General features: G+C 36.3%; 1 protein-coding gene across 2 annotated transcripts in view; it reads right to left on the reverse strand.

Moving 5' to 3' along the window:
* LOC124181387 (protein hu-li tai shao) overlaps window positions 1-21,594 on the reverse strand; it is a 63,655-nt gene that overhangs the window by 32,879 nt on the left and 9,182 nt on the right. For both annotated transcript variants that reach the window (XM_046567913.1, XM_046567914.1), the window contains exon 2: window positions 12,659-12,691. The gene's annotated coding sequence lies outside the window, so the exon portion shown is untranslated. The remainder of the gene's footprint in view (window positions 1-12,658; window positions 12,692-21,594) is intronic.

The following is a 21,594-nucleotide window of genomic DNA, read 5'->3' on the forward strand; positions in this document are numbered from 1 at the left end:
ATGCTGAAGTCAGTAACGTTAACGTAACGAAGCATTGTGGGAAAAAAATTACTATTTTTTGCAAGTTTAAAGTGACTCTAAAGTACTCCAATTTTCTAAAATATGATTACGTTTTGCCTCATTCATGATTTACTGAATTTCAGAAATTCCTGCAATTTCGAAACGTGAATCATTGCAAAAACGTTACTAGTTCCAGCCTCGTAACAAAAGACCCAATTATCCATACAAAATTTGGTACCCGATCTCTCTTCTGACCGTTCTCTAAAGTAGTCGTGGTCTGAGAGTTACGAACACCGCATTAATTCGAAGTATTGCTTACTTACCTAGACCATGGGGGAAAAAAATTGGAAGAGTGATCACACGAGCATAGCAGTACTTTTACACACGCATGCTCGAGCCTTGAATGGTCTTTTGTTCGAGGTCGAGACAGACAGACACTCGGAAAGCAGGAATATAGGGTGACTACAAATAGACGCCTTACACACATACACGCAGCCTACTCAACCGAGTCAAGAGTATCCTTGGCTAAGGCTGAATTCCCCTGATTCACGCCTGGCCCTCGTGTACGGGGTGGTCAAAGTCAAGTGTCACGCCCCGTTTTTTGGCCTATACGAATAGACGAATAGTACCGGCCGCTTTCGAAACATTTGGAAGATGAATTAAAATAAAATAAAATAAAATAAAAAAAAAAAACTTATGCAACCGGAATCAATCGATAGATACTGTCAGCAGTGCACAGATAAACAATATAAGCTGCATATTTTACTGAATACTCAAAAACTTGACAATAATTACATTTTGGTTGAATTCAATAATGCCAACGTAAAAAGCCTTTATTCATTTATTTTTTTCCAAGAGGTTACCCTCGACGACGGAATATCTTGAAATGAGGACACATTGTAGAATATAAACATGACGAACGTATAGCCAGTACGGCTTATAACAGAAAGATAAAGAGAATAAAAATAAAAAAAAAACAATTTACCGTTAATCACTTACGCTGATCCGGACTTCGTGATCGGTTCAGATTCAGCCGAGCTTGAAGCAACTATACGCAAGAAACAGTTTCAACTTGATGGATAAGATGTACGTCCGGTACGGCGAATTTTTAAGGAATAACGGTAATTTTTAACGAGTTCACATTAAAATCTGTGTCATTTGCAGTTTTTTTTTTTTATGTATCCTGAATTCAGTTCACTCATTAGGTACGCACGAGGTTTGTGCTGATAATCGGTTAAACATTTACAATTAGATACAAATCCGTGATATTCAGCATTGAATTGTTCGTTTTTATTTATTAGTTTTATTTTTTTTTTTTGCACAATGCATATTTCAAATGTTTACAATATTATTATCATTACTTACTGCAAAAATAGACGCACAAAATATGCCTGTAACAATAAACGTTTGTACGCGCAAGTATAATCGTATGTCGGTAACGCGCGGTATGAGTAGAAAAATTCCGATAAGACACGATAAATCTTGTTAACGGCAATTAATTCTCGTGACAAATTGATAGCAGATGACGAATGACGAATCATTGGTGTGTACAAAACCCTCTAGCCTCACCACCGTTATCACGGTGCAAGTTTCCAGATATACGTGGCGGTGGTATTAATACGAATACAAACGAGAGTATTGTGAGGAAGAGGTGAAGAAGCAATGGGTCAAATTCGAGGCGAGATAATTATAACTGTTAAATGATGATAAGAAAGTGGCATGGGCTGTAACTACAATTATAGAGGAACTGGAAGACTGCGATGCGTTGTAGAGGGGGGTCCGTTTGACCCTCTGAGTCACACATTATTGTGCTCAGTCGAGTTTTGTAACATGATAGTGTTGTATGGTTTTTGGTGTCGCTGATTACAAAGCTCAAATCTTATTTCAAAAATTCAAGACGGTGGATCCCACATGGTGAACAAAACTTTCACATTTGATCGAATACGATCACAAAACTCTACGCAGGAGTTTTCGGAGTTGCTGATTGGATCGGCCATGTTGAATTTTCAAAAGCTGTTTTCAGATTCGTAATCAAAAACCCCAAAAACTTACAATTTATGTAAAAAATGTATCGTGTAGAGATTTAACTTTCGCGGAAATGAATTATTACTTCAATTTTCCAACGATAATAATTCACATTATATCACAATAATTACTCCCGAGTATTAAAAACCCATTAGTACACTGTCAGAAGTAAGACAAAAACTGCAAAGAAATGTTTTCAAAGTTCTCTAAATATACGAAAGAAAAAATTGATATAAAATAGGTGGCAAGAACTTTTTTTCTTAGCACTATGACTCACAGGGTTTATCACTCCAGGCAAATATCTCAAAGACTATAAGAAAGATACGAGTAAAAAAGAGTTTTGTATAAAACTTGATGGCTTTTGGAAGGGAATGATAAAGATACGAGTAGACTTGGAGATAGCGTGGTTCAAACGCCTTCAAATGTTGTGTCCAACTCTTTTTCCGCATCCCTTACACTTCTCGACATATTTGTGAAAGAAGATTGAAACATACAAAGTTACAACTGTCATGGAATTACTCATATTCATATCAGAGGAAATTCAAATATCATTGCAATCATATCACTAAACCTACATTTTAAACGATAATCGGTTATGGATTCGCACACAAGAAGATGTATTGAAGCAAAAGCGATTAAAATTGTGGTACAAAAAGACTGATTGCTTAGTTGCAAAGAAATATACAACAAGCGCTTAATCGTTTATCGATAAGAATTGAAGAATTTCCTTCGTCTTCAATAATACGAGTGAGATAATCGCGAATTTAGCGTGTGTGCGAGCGTGCATAAAATTCTTGATCCTTGGAATGTAAGTGTCGTTAATTAAAACGACGCCATATATACATACGTGTATGTATATATGTATATATATATACACACATATATTATGCACACTGTACATTCCTGTCAGTTGCCAAGTTTTATGTTAATTTAGTATTCTTTAGTTTTTAAAATAGTCTCGACGGTGTCGTCGACTCTTTATTTAGCGTGCATTAATAATTTAAGCCTTAAGTCGTGTTGCATAGGCTTCAGGTTTAACGACACGAATGATAAAACTCTTATAATTTATTATTTCTTTTCATCAATGGAACGATATTTTCAACGCAAGTTTCATCCGTTGAGTAATTTTTTTTTTTTTTCTAATCAAACGCAGTAGGTTCAACAAAATCTACCGCTAAGCAAGTAAGATTCCCATATGTAGCTTTGCAGTAACGTAACGAGTAAAAGCACGTACGTACATACTTTACACTGACGTAAGAATCGGTAGAAAAATATGTATTTTCATGAATCCGAATTCAATTGCATGATCACATCCGTGTTCAGTTGGTAAATATAGCGAGTAGAATAAGGTCGAAAACCTTCGTACTAAGCGTTGCGATTGGAATTAAGTGGAACAAATTGCAGCATCTTCGTAGTTAGTTAGACATACGTGTCGAGCATTCCAGCTTTTGCGGTAGTTAAAGCTGAATGTTTTTGAATTTTACCGAAATGAATTTGAAAATTGAGGGAAGGGGAACGTATGCGGAAAAAGCTACAGTTATCCGCAACGTTAACTAAGTCGTAAAATTTATACTGTGCGTCATGCGGTATTTTCCTGTCCCACTTATCGATCCGCATTCCTACTTACGTCTGCGACCCTTGTATAGTTTAAATTAGGGTGGGACTGTCGTAAGGGAAGCTAAAAAAAGGTAGACTTTTTTTTTATATCCAAGTTCTGCACAATGAAATTTTTACAATACGTATGAGACTTGATCATTTCTCCTTTAAACGTTACTTTCTCAAAGATTGACATTTAATTGTCAGTTGTTGTGGTTGTTGTCTTATTACATTTATGATTGACCCACGTAAAAGAAAGACATTGTTTTTGAAGAGTTTATATACGAGGCATTCCATGACATCTTGAACATTCCTTCATATATCAGGCTATGCAACATTTTTAATGAAAACGATCGTGAAAAATAATTTTATAAATTTCAGACTTCCTCCAAGCTGTCGAAAACAAAATCAAATGTAATTTATAAATTATTATAATTATAAATTTAATTCCACTGGGTTTCGACGAAGACAAAATTGATGCATGATTTTGGAGGAATTCATGGGGTTGCACATGATTTTAAATAATTTCATAAATTTGACGGGAAATCGGAAATCATTGATACCTTTTTTTATATCAATGCCAACAATCGTATAGAAATTTGATAGCAATTGAAGGAGAAAAATGAATACAAAAAAAAAAAAAAAAAAAAACGGTTTAAAGATGAAAATAAAAGCCTCAAATTATCTAAATTAAATGTAACTAAAATTGATCAGAGATTTCGTGCGTTCGAGCATTTCAAATGATCGTTTGTAAATAACCACCCACCCCTGGACTTGTCGTTACGCTATTGGACACTGTTAGCGATCACATAAAATACACAGCGAGAGGAGTACACGGGTATAAATGGAGTCGAAGAGTATCCTACAGAATTGGATCGACTTCCTGGACAAGTCTGCTGCCCGTGTCAATAATTGGCTGTCTGAGAAACGAGTCGTTGTTACGTACTCGTTAGTCGGTTGAAAAAAGTAGTGGAGTACTTCTAAGAGACGAGTTAACAATTGAATATACGATCATTTCAGCTACGCCGGAAATGACATGGTCTCGTTGTTCCCTTTGTTTATAATAAAATAAATGGAAGTAAAAAAATGTGAAATACAATGATCGACGTGGCCATTTTTTTACAAGCATTACTCAATCTCGTTTGTAATTCACTCAACATGTTCTACTTAGGTTCAGGCTTCAGCCGATGATCGATTACCTGCTTTTATTATGTTCTCCCATCAATTTTGCTTCGCTACGCTCTACATAACGAAGTCTCTTTAAAACCGTTCCGTACGGCAAAACGTTCTCGATTCGTCGACTATACGTGTTAATGTCTGCATATGCGTAGGTGAAGATGTTGGTAGTCAAGTTGATTATCGTATTGATAAACAGACTCGAGGCAGACGAACGAGTTATGATTGTTTAGAAGAAAAAAATTTGTCTCCATTTCTGTACCGGACCATAACTGACGGTACTACTATTAAAACGCTTTGTCGAATTTTCGAATGGATCTGTCACAGTCGACGATTTATGTTGAAAATTTAATTTCTTCACAAGTCAGAAAATGTGAATATATCCAAATTGCGTAACAATGGAAAAAGTAATGTATTATTTCACAGCAAAGTTTGCACTAAATCATCGGTTCAATGCGAAATACGTGCTACCTGAACCTCGTCATTGTAAGTATACGTATTTAATCACGTTACCGCAAGTAACTCAACACGGGTACATCAACCTCTTACATCGTTTCTTTCTTATTTTCATTCTCGTCATAATCATAATCGTCATAGCCGTTATTATCGTTACTGACATTATTCTTATAATGAACACATTTCGACAGTTGCATAATGCTGACGTTTATCGGGTTTGTATTTCGTAACCATAAACAACTTAATATCACGAGAACAGATTTAAAACAATAAATATGTAAGTGAATACAAGGATAATGGAAACTTGTGACTTCAAAAAAAAAAAAAATATATTCGAAAAGTTGAGAAGTCACATTGAAAAAGTTCACAGTCATTAATGTATCAAAAACTTTCAACATATCCACTGGTACACACTATTGCGTTAATTATTCATAACTCATTTGAATTTCAATGAGTCATAAGTATGTTTTGTTTTCCCCAAGGTATAACGTCACGTCGTCAGTGTAACGTCGGCCAAAGGAAGATCTCGACTGTGAATAAATATGCCCGATGGTCGATTGATCTCAAACTCATCGTCAGCGGACCAAAATGACAGTTACTTGACCACGATTACGCAGTCAAACCGCGTCCGTACCTCGGTTTACCTTGTCTGCGCGACTGCGGTGCGGAACCATGGAAAAGATTATCTGAACGGTACAGCGGAGTTACAGGATAGCGGTATTGCAACGACACAGAGAGCCGGTACTCGACGTTTATTACGGGTGGAACGGCATAGGTAGGTACACAAAGAAACGCGACAACCGAACAACTTTTTCGTGCCGTAGAGCCGATGTTCGCGAAATTTAATTACGTCGAAAGGGTGGATTAAGAGGTGCCCTCGTCGATTTCGACGTTTATGTAGAGAAGAGGCGGACAAAGTGGACACCCTGAGAAGTTAACGCTTCGAACAGAGGTTTGAATCAATGGATCGCAAAATTTTTACCGAAAATTTCCAGGGGCATTACGCCTCTCACTTCCTTGGTTCTTTCAATGCATTCACAATATGGTGTTTCCAAATTTCTAAGGCTACTGAACTTATTTTTGTGTATCAATTTTGGAAAAGTACGAGAAACTTATGGACGGGACCCATTTTGCGCGCACATTTAAAAGATTCAATAAGTAGAATCTCGATTTGGAGCTTCACTTTTTTAGGGCTGTATTTTTCCGAATTTCAAGTTCTCGGAATATGTAATTGATTTAATTGCTATAGAGCAAGTAAATAATAAAATTTTGAAATTTTTAGGGGTGGCAAATTTTGCCCGCCTCTCCCTAAGTTTTCAAGATATGCAGTTGATTTCGTGTTTGAAGTTTGCCAGAGCAAGCAAATAATGAAATTTAAAATTCTTTTTCAATTTTTCAAAATTACGAAACATTTTCAGGGGTGTTCACTTTGCCCTCCCCTGCCCTGTATATCTTCAAATATCTAACTGCACTTATCGCAAAGGTGGAAAAGGGCTTCACCGCGCGATTCTCCGTACAATTCTGATCAAAAACAGTCCAAAACATTTTCATCTGACGCAGAAATAAAGAAACGGCACACTTTCAACGAAATTGCAACAGTAACTTCGTTTTCACTTCATTAGTCAAGATTTCAAATAAAATTCTCAAACTTTTCCAGGTTCATAAGAATTCTGTGACGAATATTAAAGTGCAGCTTAAAAATGGGACTAGTCATTCAGTAACCCTGCACAACCTGACCAAGTGACAGACTGGAGCCTTGTGTTTATTCTTACTTCATTTCCGCAGCAATGTGTATCTAGATTCTAGGGTATTCATCGACAGAGGGCGTATTAAAAAGTGTAAGCATGCCCGCGTGTGTGCCTAACCCAAATTCCCACGGACCCAGCTCTATGGTATAAGGAATAGCAGGACGGGGCGTAACCCAAGAATAAAGACAAAAGCACTGATGTCTGCGGAAACGTAAAGAGAGCGAAGATACTACACGTTGGGTGTTTCAGTCGAGTGTATCTAGCGCAGGTGTTGCGCAAGATAATTTGCATCCGTGTTTAGATCATTTTTTTATGCAATGGTTAAGTGTGTCCTATGATGACGAATTTTGAAAATTTAGGTTAGAACCAGCGTGTAAAATCAATGAAAATAACTTGAAATCATATGAGGCTCGAGCACAAATCGCTCGCAATTGGAATGCTTTTCGGATAATATATCAGGATCTGATCAGCGAGTATTAATATTAATGTAAAAATGATTACGAGTCGGACAAGGGGTTAATTACTGATGGAATCTGGTGTCCACAGGTTACTGTAATCTCGTATATTCTTTGCAATCTTTTTGCAAGTTCTACGCGATCTTTGTAGTTTGCGGCAATCTCTGTAGTCTTTTGCAATCTTTGCAACCTCCGTAATGGTTTGTAATCTTTTGTAATGATGCAATCTACACTCTAATGTTTTGTAAACTGTGTAATTTTTTGTAACCCTTACAATATTTGTAATAATTTTTAATCGTGCTGTAATCGTTTGTAATATTTGCAATCTTTCTGCAACCCCTGTAATTATTGTAACAAATTTATAATTTTTGTAATTGTAATCAGGGTACGTCATTTTTGCACAGTGATCAAAGCCCCTGGAGTCGAATCAGAAACACTAGCACAGTTTGTTTACGATAAATTTCAGCTTTTCTTGTACTAATATTGGCAATTCGCTCAGGTTCGTTTCGATCGTTTCTATCACATGATAAAAATGATGATTTCATCAGTGTTCACCCTCAATATTATAAACGATTATTTCTCTCTACATGTACCTCTGTTGTTTTAGGCAGCGGGAATCATTCATAAAAAAAAAAGATCCTTTGTTCACTGCCAAAGAGATTGTCAGACCTCCGGATTCACAGATTCTGCCGAAACTAAAAACTTTCACTGGTGTTTCTTTTACCCCAAAATATGAAACTTTCGACATGTCTGTGGCTCTTCTTATTCGCCTATATATATACATATATTTGCATAAGTACAGTTCCACTCAAACACCCAACGTAAGATGGCGGCTACGGCAATCACTCCCCTAAGATACCACCCCCCACCCCCCCCTCTCCCGGTATCGTCATCGGTACGAATTCCCAACTTCCGGGAGGCGCTCGCCACTCGATCCAGCCGGTGAGACAGGGTAGGTCGTCAAATGCCCACCACTTCTGTGGCAGCAGCAGGAAACCCCGGCTGGCGTCGAGGTGGCGGCAACGAGGACGGAGCAGCTTTTGCCGTAGGGTGGTGGGATAGGTATTGATCCTACAGCACCCCCGACTCTGTACCTAGGTGTTATACACATTGAAAGACGCACCGTACTTGCCAGCGATATCGGCTCGTCGTAATTGTCGATTTTCTATCAATTTTTCTTTCCCCCAACTTGATTCGTTACACGAGCATTATTGCCCACAATCAAACGTCGCTAAGCTACAACAAACTTATAATCATTTTGGGGAAATTGCATGTCGGACGATTTGCACATTTTCGAAGGTGGATTATTATTTGAGGAAAAATTTACAGTTCTTGTTTTCAACGTGTGAGAATTGCTTGGTCTTACGAATCCGAGAATTCAGGTAAACTGGCAAAACTTCTTTTCAAATTTTTCATATTTCTGGACCATTGGAACAGGAAACAAGAAAGCAATATACTTGTCTTCGTTCAACTGCTGTGGTTAGCAATCAGCTATTTTTTAAATGTTATATATATAATTTTAGGTGAGAAATGAAATTTGAGGGCGAAATATATTACGATGCAATTTTTCTTTCGAATATTTTAAATCAGTAGAAAATACACGCACGTACATATTTATATGTAAAATATATAAGGTATTATATGTTCAAAGTCAACTATTTCCTTTAGTAGCAGGCTCTGATCGTGAATCAAGAATATCAGATTCGCGACGATTAAAAATCCTTGAAATAATCCAGCGATTAGATAACGATCAAGGAACTTTAATATAATACACGTATGATTTTGAAAACGGTCAAAAATTAATAATAATAATAATAACAACAACAATAGTAATAATAATGTCTTACAGCGTCAACGAAAATTTTCTCCAATATATCTTACCTCCAATTGATTTTAGTTTAAGATTGTGTTGAAATCCGATTTATTTATAACGTATGCTGCAACGTTTACAATAAACAGACGACGAGTAAACCGTGTTTAAACGCGAACATTACGTACGAATAAATCAATACCACTGATAATGTATAAATACGAACAGGACTACTGAAAGCGGTTTTGGCTGAGAAAAATACGTGATTTTAAAATGAAAAATATGATTATACGGAACACGAGAAGTGACAGAGGTAGGTATGTATACATATAGTAAGGAAGCAAAAGAACGGCAGAAAAGCCGAGAGACGAAGCCGCCGAAATCTTCGATGACCGCAGCGGTCGGCAATCCGATCTGCTAGTCGAGGCCGAGATCAAACTAACTGGTATGTGTGTTATAGGTATATATCCTGTATTTGCGGGCACGAAAAGTAACTGCAAAGAGTGTGAGTGAATTATTCACAATCAGCGGTGACGGCGGTGTAGCGACAGCGTTACTGATACAATTATATATATATATATATGTATATATACATATGTAGTAGTAGCAGCGTATGCACTGGCTTGTTATAAAACGGCTTCCTCGACTACAGAAATTTTCAGCAGGTAATTGAGATTAGCGATGACATCATCGTGAAACGTGATTCTGTGAGACTCGCGTAAACTATCGTCGACGTGACTTTTGAATGGTGTAGAGGAACGGAACCAGATTGAAAAAAAAAGAAAAAAAGGAATCGGAGAGTGAGATAAAGATAGAGATAGATGTAGAGAGAGTGGAGTGGAGTGGAGTGGTTTAGGCGAACCTGAACGAACGAACGTGGGGAATAATAAGAGGGGAAAAGAATTATAAAAAGCGAGAGGTTTGCGGTCTACGGTTAACGGATACATGGGATGATAGGTGGGATATGTAACGCGGGTTGTGACGTCACGCGGATGGCTTACGTCATCGCTCGTTAAATCGGCTACGCGTATATAATGCCACTGGGTATAATGGTAGATGTGATAAGCTTGGCTGCAGCCGTGCTCAAGAGGATTATACGTCGTCCTCCGGTGTAACGTACTTGTCGGTTTCAAAAATTACAACGGAAACGTGTATTAATTAATCCCGTTCCGAAGCTACGATAAAAGCTTCTAATCTTTTACGTAAAACGGGGGTAAAAAATTAAACATTTATTTTCTCACGTTTCATAGTTTATACATCGTACGTTTCGACACTGTTAGGTGTAGCAGAAAATTTGCGCTTCGAGTTTACCTTGGAGTTTGTTAACGGATTGATATCGGTGAGCATCGTAATAGCAAAGTTTCTTCAATCTCATTACAGTGGGTTTTTGTGTAAAGAGCGTCACTTTATTTATAGAGATATGTAACTGCTATAAACCGTGTCCGATAGGCCAAGGCGGGATCAGCTCCAATTTTCTCAGTAACTGCCCCACGTGACTAATTGAACGTGCGATAGATCTGACTACATACTTTCAAATACCGAGATAAGGTTTTGGTCGTGGAGAAAAAAAGGTTGGAAATGTGAAATTTTTGTATTTTTCTGATAAAAAGGACGAGAAAAACGAGTGTCATTAAAAAGTCTACGTTTATACTACATTTAGAAATAAAAGCCAAATAGATATTTCAGGTTACAATGTGATACAAATAATATTTTCTGCATAAAATTGAGAACAAAAAATAAATAAATAAAAAACAAGAACAACAACAAACTAAACGCAAAATTGTAATTATGCAGTAATATCGTTTTAACTTTATGGAAATGACTGCAACCAGAATTGTCCATTAGTAGATAGATGAAGTTAATGTGACGATTTGGAGATGCTTGATCATTGCGACTGTCGTTAACTACGTACGTATAGGGGATTCCGTCCAAGGCCAACCATTATGAAGTCGGTGGAAAAAAGTTGAATGTGCCAAAAGAAAAAAGGGGGAAAAAAACGACAAAACAATAACCGTTGGAACAATGTTATAATTGCGCAAAAGAATAGAAAAAATCGGCTTATCACTGACCCACTCTTGAAACGTTTGGAATAGAAAATACAGTTTCCGAGTATATAAGAATTTAAAAAAAGGTTCATTTTCAAATCACTTTAAATATTTGTAAACAATTGAGCAGTTAAATAATAAATCTGAAAAAATTCATGGTACTCTTTCAAAGTTGAAGCAATTGCAGAAATTTTTTTCAAACAAAATCAGAAATAGCGAGGGTCAGACGTTGATCGGGCTCGCATGGAATGCCCCATATGCAAGTGCCTCGACATATCGATCCCTGTACGAGATCATTAACGTTAATTTCAAGACTCCGTAAGGAACTGTTAACTACACATAATCTACATTCCATTGTACGCCTCTGCCCATGCAACGCGCAGACAAAACGCCTTCGTCTATTGATATTAACGACCAGGCATCAGACTGCGTTGAATGAATTCACCGCACGTAGAATACCTTAGATATCCTACACAACGTGTATGTAACATGCATTATATCTGTCAAAAGTATACGACGTAAGAATGCCTGGGTACAACGGTCAGGTGTGTCCCAAAGTTTAATTTCCTGTATGCAATTTGACTCTTCTTCTTAAATATACGATGATGAGAACAAAGAATTGCCCGTACTCATTTGACTCACGAATCTGTATCTTGCAATCGGGATCTTATACTTATTTATTAATTATTACAAGTAAATGTAAGTAAAAGTTATCGGTTAATTTGATAAAACCATTGATGTAATACGCTCGGATCATCATTCGGGTCGATCAAACGTGTCGTGTATATTTCTACTACGGGAACCGTTAAGACTGCCTGATAGGTGTGAGACGAGCGTTAAATCGTCGCCTATACATATATAAATTAAATTACACGTCTATAATTCAAGTATACAGTATAATTCGAACTTTTCAACAACTCTGGTCAAGACCGGTGTATGATAATCGCCAAAACCCGCAAGCTGTGAATATACAGACATGATATACATGTATATATATTACATCTGATTATAAGATATAAATGCTACAAACGTCCGTGTGTTATAAATATGTAAGAATGCACGGATGTAATTACCTACGCTGAATACATATAAGGCGTGCAAATTGAATTTGAGAATAACATTAGGCAATAAATTGCATCATTGAAAAGGAAAAAGATGGTTGGCGACCACCGCACGTCTGTGACCATTGTATTTATTACCCGTCAAAACTACGGTGTTTCAAATCAGACTAATTATCCCAATAGTTTGAGAGGTAGTAAAATTCTAAATGAAAAAAATGAATAAGGATTTTGAAGGTACGCGTAGCCTCTCAATTCGCAGAGTATGCTGAATCAAGTTTATACTCACGTTTTTTCGTTTAGCCTTCTAACTCGCTGTACCCTGTAACAAAATGTAAAGATAAACATTATTTAAAATTCTATGTATAAAAATAATTTGAACGCCGGTTCAACGTTACAAAGTTATCTAAATAATTCGAGTTTATTTTCACTACAGTCAACGTATCCCAAAGTATGAAATTAGCTACGTGATCGGAAAAAGGCCGAGCTGGAAAAACGTGAGAATTATTACTATTTCCTTCATCATCTTGTATTTCTAATTTTTGGGAATTAAACTAGCAGCATCACGGCGAAGAAACATTATTTTAAAAACTCCTAATATTCAGTTCAATTTGTAAAGCGGGTGCGTAAAAAGATGAAATGCGAGAAAGTCTGACGCAAATATCACATTTTCCCTGAAAAATGACTCCTTTAATCTGATCTGGCAAATGAAATCCTAATTCGGCATATGATGTTACTTTTTCAAAAGATCTTCGATTACACAGAAGAAGAAAAATGTATAAAAAGTATTTACAACAAAAGCGGTCGAATAAAATTTAATTCTAGATTGAAAACTGATTATGTAACCTCTGACGCGGAGTAAGAATTAACGGATCGTCTAAACTTCGTTTAGAGATCATTGATCGAGATTGCATCTTGACACATGTGCCAAGGGATAAATCAAAGGTCTCTTCTAAATTAAAATAAATCGCTTATAGATTGACAAATCTGAGGTTAGAGATTTAGCCGTTAAATAAATCAATTGAATAGCGAATTACCATAATTATTCACAATTTCCTTACAATTTATAATTATTATACCGCGATACCGAATGTCTTTTTTGCGAACATCAAAGCCCGATGTTTCGACTAAAAATACATATTTCCATTTATATTGAATGTATTTAAATTTTTCGATACCAAATGCACACAACGTGGACTTTCATTGTTCGATTCACACCATTGTGTTTAGTCTGTAGGCAGGATTAAGTCGTTCGTTCACACGCACCCGAAATCCGGAAGTTCATTATTCGGAGCATGTATTACATAGACAATAATTCTACAGTACTTTCAAACTTTCTTTCTTCCCATGCTCTCACCGTTTCATGTATGTACTATTATTTTAAATATTTTTTATCGTTAATATTGTGGATAAAATGCTAGACCTGAGTTTCTACTACAAGGATAAAAATTCTGTAACATAATCGCGTCAGTCGTTACTTGTGCGAATTAGATTAAAAAAAAATTATCCTTCAATTTCTGATGGAGGAAAAAATCTCGGGCGGCATATTTTCTTCGATAAGATGTCGAATAAAAAATAGAGAAAAAGCTATCACGTAGTAATTAAAATAAATATTCATACCTCAGATAAGATTAAATTACGTAACGAATTCCGCCAATTACAGATAAGCGATCAGTTATCAGAATTTCGATTTAACTGAGCACTTTTTTTTTCAAGTAATTTCATTTACAAAAATTCCACCGCAGAAAATAATGATAAAAACAAATTAGTGGGCCAAAATTCGATGGAAAATAAAAATTAACGTGTTTCCGACGAGCGTTAAGACCTAGAGGTCTAAAATTTGAAGGCATTTCACATCTTAGCGAACAAAAAAAATTGTCACGAGGCTGAAGCTAGCAGTACTAATGCAGTAAAGTCCGAAAATCTAAACTTTGTGAAATACCTAGAACCCCAAATACTTTTCTAAAATTCCAAGGGTAAAACTGAACTGCGTTCTTCTATTTCCAAAAAGTTAACCACGTTTGGCTGCTAACTCTGGCTGTTAGCTTCAAATTCGTCAAATTTTCTAAAAATGAAAGTCTAATCAAAACTTTTGCACCTCATCATTTTAGTTCGTAATTGGCGTATCTGCTCGCATGACATATTTCTTGTACAAATAACCGTTCGCGATGTAAATAAGTATAGATCATACGACATCGCATCACGTGTGTGTGTCAACGTAGGTATTACATGCGAATAATAAGTCGTTGCATATCGAAAGAGACGAAGCGAGATACCGCAAGGTGCAAAAACCAAAAGCGGAAGCGCGCGATAGCAGCGCAGGTCCGACAATTACCACTTCCGGTTTGCAGCTAAAAGCGCAGCGTTGCAGTTTAGAGGAGGAGGGCAACAAGAAGGAGGTGGCGTAGTACGAATTGCACGCGAGGGTTGAAACGGAATGGCCGGGTTTCACCTGCACGCGACGGGGTTCTTATACCTGTCCGCATTCGTCGCAACCCTCACGACGAGGGTAAGCGAGCCAACTGAATAAATAACTAGCGGATTTAGGCTGGCCGTGAGTCAGCCCTCGAACTCGAACTGCCCGTTTTCACACTGCAGGTCCGGATTTCCCAGGAAAAAGGAAAAAATTAATATACGATTCGAACTACGAATTCAGATTCGTAATTAACGATTTAAAACCATTCAGGTACCATTTTGTTTTTCACGGAAATGCGAATTTATTTTATTTTGAAACACTGTAATTTTATTTTATTACAATAAAAATTTTGGAAGTCTGACCTTGGATTCGTTACCGGTACCCTGAAAAACCTCCGCAAACTAATTTCAACCAAAATCCAAATACATGGGATTTTTTTTACAACCATATTGGATTCACCATTTTCGATTCCGCAAATCTGACCTCGGTAAACTATAAAAAATGAAATTTAATTCTTCAAGTGACCATTGTAACAAGTCAAATTCACCGATACACGGTAGAACCTCTGAACTGTTGTCAGATCCAACGACCCCCATATTTCGCCCTCAATACTTCATAGCAAAAATTTGCATATCACATTACGCATTTACGTGCGAGAAAACAGTGATAACAACATTTTACTGTCTACCTTGGAAAAAAAAAAAGAAATATATAGTATCAATTCGATTTGCTCCTCATTTTTATCCAAACTCTACTAAATGGTATCCAAGCAAACTGTTGATATTTTTTGCATCGAAAGTACCAACCCTACAAAGCTGCCCGTTACTCCCCTTAGTCGCAAAAACATGAAATTCTAGAAAGAAAAAAAAAAAAAATTAAGAATCAACATAATTCGAGGTGATTACATAAAATAAAAAAACTTTCCCCGGGATTCTTCTGTTGAAACGCATGTGAGAAATGGGAGTGTCGGGAAAAAAACGAGCAAAAAATAAAAATAAAATAATAATAATAATAATAAATAACCAGACAAACAAAAGGGTGCGAATCGGGTGAAATTCGCACATGTGTGTGCAATTTATCACCAACACACGTAGCACTGGACACAATATACAAGGATGGTCAATGACCCCCCCCCCCGACGACACGTGCCATCGTCTGCTGGCCCTTTCTCTTTTTCCTTCCCCATACCTCCCCCCCCCCCCCCACCCTCTCCTCTCTCGCTCGATTTCTGCCTCTCGGTCAATCGTCCTTTTCCCTCCGCACCATGCGTCTCAAGACGACCCGCCCGTCCAACCAACCCCAACGACGGCGTCACGTTGCGCAACGTTTTTCACGGGAGACTCTTAGACGCCAAATAAAGGTGTGCATGTGAACACGTAATCCATCTTTTCATCTTCTACCTTATTATGGAAAAAAATTTTTGATCCGGCCGCAACGTGAACTATGGCGTATACACTAATACATGAAAACCTTCAAAATGCGCGCAATTATATCGAAGAAAATACAGGATTTCCGGAAACTCAAGAAAGTCTTGAATAAAACAAGATGGGGAAAAAAAAAATTAGGTACATCTTGCGAGTAGCAAAAACTTTACTTCGAAATCATTTTTCAAGAAGATGGCAGTTAACTTATCATCAGCTTAAGCGCTTGTGCTAGACTGAAAATAACTTGTTGCGTAATTTTTTTTTTTTTTTTTGTAAATACATTTGTTCGACAAACATATTTTCAACTATTTTCTTAAAGTACGTATCATAGAAAAATTACGAAAATGTATAGAATGTAGTATTGGAATAAAATCTGGACTGATTTGAGTAGATTCTTTCAAAATTGCGAATATAAAGAGAGAGAGAGAGACTATTTTTTGTGGAATAAAAATTGGAACGAGTTTTCTTTCGAATTGTAAGGGAATTTTATGTGCCAATGACTAGCGACGCAAGTAAAATGTCCATAGAAAGAAAACTTGTATGGGTTTTGATTCCAACAAAATAATAAGTCAGTGCATGGGAACCCATTAATGAACATTACCTGTTATAATTTGAGCCCTAAATGTTAATATTTAGTGGTTCCTTAATGCAATTTTCAATTTAATTAACACGTGAAAATAATTTTAGTCATTTCTGAATTTTGTAGCTCAGTAACGCGGCATAATACGAGTACACAAATGTCCGATACATATTTTTGTTGGGAATCAATGCTCTACAAAATAAGGCCTGTTATAATTTTATAATAATTCGATTATTTCAAAAGTTACTCAAGGTTAAAGTTGAAATCATGTAAAAATTCGCTTTTTTAAAGGTTAACATTCAAAATACTAGACTTATTACAAAATGTTGTTTCTTTTTTTTTTTGTTTTTTCATAAAGCATTTCAACCGCTTTATAATCACGTCATTCAAGTCATTTTCAACTTATGCAATTATATTTTCTAATTATTACAAGTAACAGTATGTAATTTATGTAATTCCACTCTAAAAGCACCTGTTTTTTTTTTTCTTTTTTAGCAAAAAAAGAAATTTAGATATAGATATATCAATGTATGATGAAAAATGTTGAGTGATTATCGGATTATCGATCAGGAGAACGATACGCGAGGCATGTACGTACATACGTTTTGCCTTCGATGAGGTAAGAAATGCAGTGAATAACCGGGCTGAGCTAATCGCGACTGATTCGTTATCAAAGTGTAAACCGATAAGAGACACGTAAGTCGATGCGTAATTTTTATACATTAACATTTTATATACATATTGTATATCTATCGACGATTAAAACAACACGTAGGTACTAAAGGCGATAACAACCTGGCAATATCAGTTTGGAATTACGTATTATAAGGTGCTATGTGCTACTTTTACATCAACTTCTGCCCAACATTCATTTCTCGCTGGACGAATGATCAAAATCGCACGTAACTTTTACACATTTGAAATTAAATAACTTTGGAATGGTTGTTGAAACAACATTCAACAGGTAAGAAAGATTATCGCAAACTTGAATTCTTTTCACAATTTTTTTTTTTTTTCTTTTATACATAGTATTTCATAAATTTTTTATTAAAAATCAATCTCGGACCTTGTACCAAATTCGAATATTGTTAAATTTCTGTATAGATGATCTCAATATATTAAAGTCGGCACTTGTAGACCGGTTGAATTGACTTTTTTTTTTTTAATTAAGACAAAATGTTGTTCTACATGCGTAAAACTAATACTTGTTTGATTGATACCAAGCCTCGCGCTATTCGCCACATCGTGGAGATTGTCGGTGACCATCAGAATTATTTCCGTCGGTGTATACGACACAAGCCTTGTGTCTGGGCGTCTGGCCAAATATAATAGTTTCCATCGCTTGTCCAGCCAGACCGTCGAAGCATAAGTTTCCCGTTATACATGAGACGAGAAGATACTGTGCGACTAGTAACGGTGTAAAATCGATCGGCTGCAGAGGTGTACTTTGTTGCACAATCCCTCACACGTATACTCGATTAAAATGTGCCAAACTATCATCAATTAAAAAGAATGAACCCGTATTTTTTTTTCGTATAATTTCGATGTAAACTCGACAGATTTAGTCAAGGTTAATATCGAGTTGAGATGGGTAAAAACTAGGTCGATTCGATTTATAGAGATTCGTGAAAAATCTACATGTACTATCGTTCTTTTATGATGTTGAGTAATTCATTCGGTAATTTGCTAATCTGATTCGGCCAATTTAACAGTCTAGATTATAATTATTTCAAAGATATCACGAAGAAGAAATATTGACTTCGGTTATCACAGTTTTAGACAACACATCCGTACGTAGGTAACTAAATCCGTTAGATTGCTTTTACTTGGTGAGAAGACTTTGAAATTTGATTGTAAGATATGAGTGAATAAATAATTTAATCGAATGTCCGAACAATTTCGGACTTTCAAAAACCAAGTTGGAGGTGAATCCGTTAGCTCAGCGCTCCTTGGACAGTTTTATCAGGTCTGTCATATCAAGTTTGAAAAATTTCATATCATATTCACAAATAGTGATCCAAAAAATAGCCGATTAGCAAGTTCTAAAACTATAAACCTTATATTTTTCGTTTTTTATTATAAGGATGAAGTTAAGAAAAATCGTTAGTTTCCACCTTTGGGAATATCCGAAATTTGATGAAGCATGAAAAACAAGACACTAGTATTTTGAAAAGCCAACTCCTTGAAAAGTAATTCTAAAATTGCGCAATAATGATTTATTTCCTGACGTTTCGTTACGATAACGTTATTGACTTCAGCCTCATTTTTTATCAGCCGGTAAGTATACCATATCAATGTGAATTACGAATGATTGGATGATCTGAAATTCGGTGTTGGCGATCCGAAACATCTTCCCGAGCTGATTCTGTCTAGGCGTATGTTGAATAAACAAAAATGAGAATTGGGTGACTCAGTCGGTAAAAGTAGGACTGTTACATGACCTCAATACTAAATCGGCTGCATTTACATTAATGCTGAAGTTGAATAGGCGAACGTAGAATAAAATTTTTAAAAAAAGAGGGATTTCAAACGTAAGCCTACTTTAAATACCGAACGAATGATCGCGCTAATAATGTATTAGTAAGTAATAAAATTAATTACAACTAAAACGTTCAAGAACCTCCTTAATAAATTATAACAATTGATATCTGTAGTACTTATAAAACCGATGCGAATTGGTCGAAAAGTGTTCTTTTTTTAAAATCAGCTCCATACTTTTGAAATATCAGGTGCGTATAAGATTTTTGTAAACGAGGGGCTTCTTCAATTAATTCGTCGTGAGTTCCAAATCGGAATCTTGAATCGAATTTTCCGAAATTAGTCTCCTGAAAATCATCAGAATTCCCGCGGTCGTCGAAGTTAGTACAAACGTTAACGTAACGTACTGTTTTTCAACATCAGAATAACTTTGACGAACTATGGCTTCCAATTATTATTAAAATACAAAGAGCCTAAACGAGTAACAAAAATATTTGAGAAAAATTTTGTAACCACTGTAATCATACGCAGGTAAACACTCTTTTCCAACACTTTTAAAACTAAAGAATAAAATATTTGACAACGAAGAGAAAATAAAAACCCCGCCCACATAACAAAACTAATTTACCTGATCAGAAAATCGGTGTAAGACTGAACTGATGCTAGATTCACAATCTGGTGATCGATTCCTCAAGATAAATTTTACCGATTAATGATTTTCTTCTTCAGTCGATAAAATATATGATAATTAGAATTTAGATCACAGTAAATTAAAAAAAAAAAAAAAAAATTTGAGCCGATAGTTCGACAAGTGTGGTATCATTCGAAAAGTTACTCGCCCGTCTGACCTAAATAAAATCCCACAGGAGTTCACAACGTAACGAATAAATGTTTACTAACGAACGATAGACTTTTACATTTCTTTACATCGCGCGTCTCATAACGAATTGACACCGGTTGTCGTCTTCCATAGAAGGTTCGTTATTTAAAGAGGGCGTCTCGTACACACGTGTGTCTAACTTGTTAATCGAACCTTAGTCTAACTATTTTGCATTCGGGTTACGTACACAAGGAAAAAGTATTTCTCACAGGAATTAGCTATGAAATGAAATTAAAATGAAAAAAAAAAATTTTCAGCGAAATTAAGAAAGCATCGAGCACCGACAGATCAAATTGCTCCGTTATAAGTGAATCCTCAAGCTTCGTTTTCGAATCACCAACTCTCCTGACCGCGACGTTGTAAACGGGCATTAATACAGTGATGATTTTTGCAGCCAACCAGTAGCCAGCCACAGGGAGTGGGATGCGTGAACAATGTGAACGCTTTTAGTCATAGCGGTGCCGGGGATGACGTAACGGTGCAATTAACCTCGAACTCGGACAGCGGCAAGAAGAGGCCGGATGCATCCCCCCCCTCCGCAACCGGTGTACTTAGCCGTCTCGTACAGACACGAGTTTGTGGATACGGCGAGCGTTACAAGACTAACTATTATATCTACCTACTTACATACTTACTGACTAACTATAGTGGATTACGGTTAACGCGCGACCTTACGCAAACTTCACGTGGGTATTACGTGAATTACTTGTATTACTTGACAGTGCGGTACCAAAACTCACACCTAGGAGTGGGAATCAGCCGCGAACCAGACGGAAAAATTTTAAAAACCGGTTCGAGCGTCGACGGAACTCTGTATTACAGAGACGAGGGGTTAAAACCACTCAGTTCTTTTTATTGACTCGTTACCGTTACAAAGATATCGGAAAACCATGCGTTATTTTGAATTATTGTCGTCTTTTTATCGTCATCGTCTTCATCTTCTGATAACATGAAATTGAAGTTACTAATCTTAACGTGACGTTGTACTTAAAAAAAGAAAAACCTGATTTTCAATTTTCGAACAGTTTCAAAGTGTTCAATAGTCTAGATCTTTTTTTTTCTCAATATGTTTATACAGTTTCGTTTTATCGCGATTCACTAAATTACAAATAACCAGTTAATAAACAAATATAATATAATTTGAAAATATACTCTTTTCACCTTTCTAAAGGAAAAAAAGGAAACGATATTAAAAGTGAAAAAAAAAAAATTTTCAAATGATTTTTTTCGGGTAAAACCCAGCGGGTTTAATTGGGTCGGGGAAAATAAGGCCCACCCTGACATCTCTCATCTCTATTTTCGATACTCTCCAACAAATCAGTTTCATCTTCTGACTGTGCTTCGAACATTGCCGATCGGAGAACGTACGTACACTTTTAATCCTGGCGTCTAATGGTTACGGGGTTAACAAACTATGGTCTAACAAACCGTTTGTAGCAACGTGGAC

This window comes from Neodiprion fabricii, chromosome 4 (genome assembly GCF_021155785.1).
Source record: "Neodiprion fabricii isolate iyNeoFabr1 chromosome 4, iyNeoFabr1.1, whole genome shotgun sequence".
NCBI classification, from domain to species: Eukaryota; Metazoa; Arthropoda; class Insecta; order Hymenoptera; family Diprionidae; genus Neodiprion; species Neodiprion fabricii.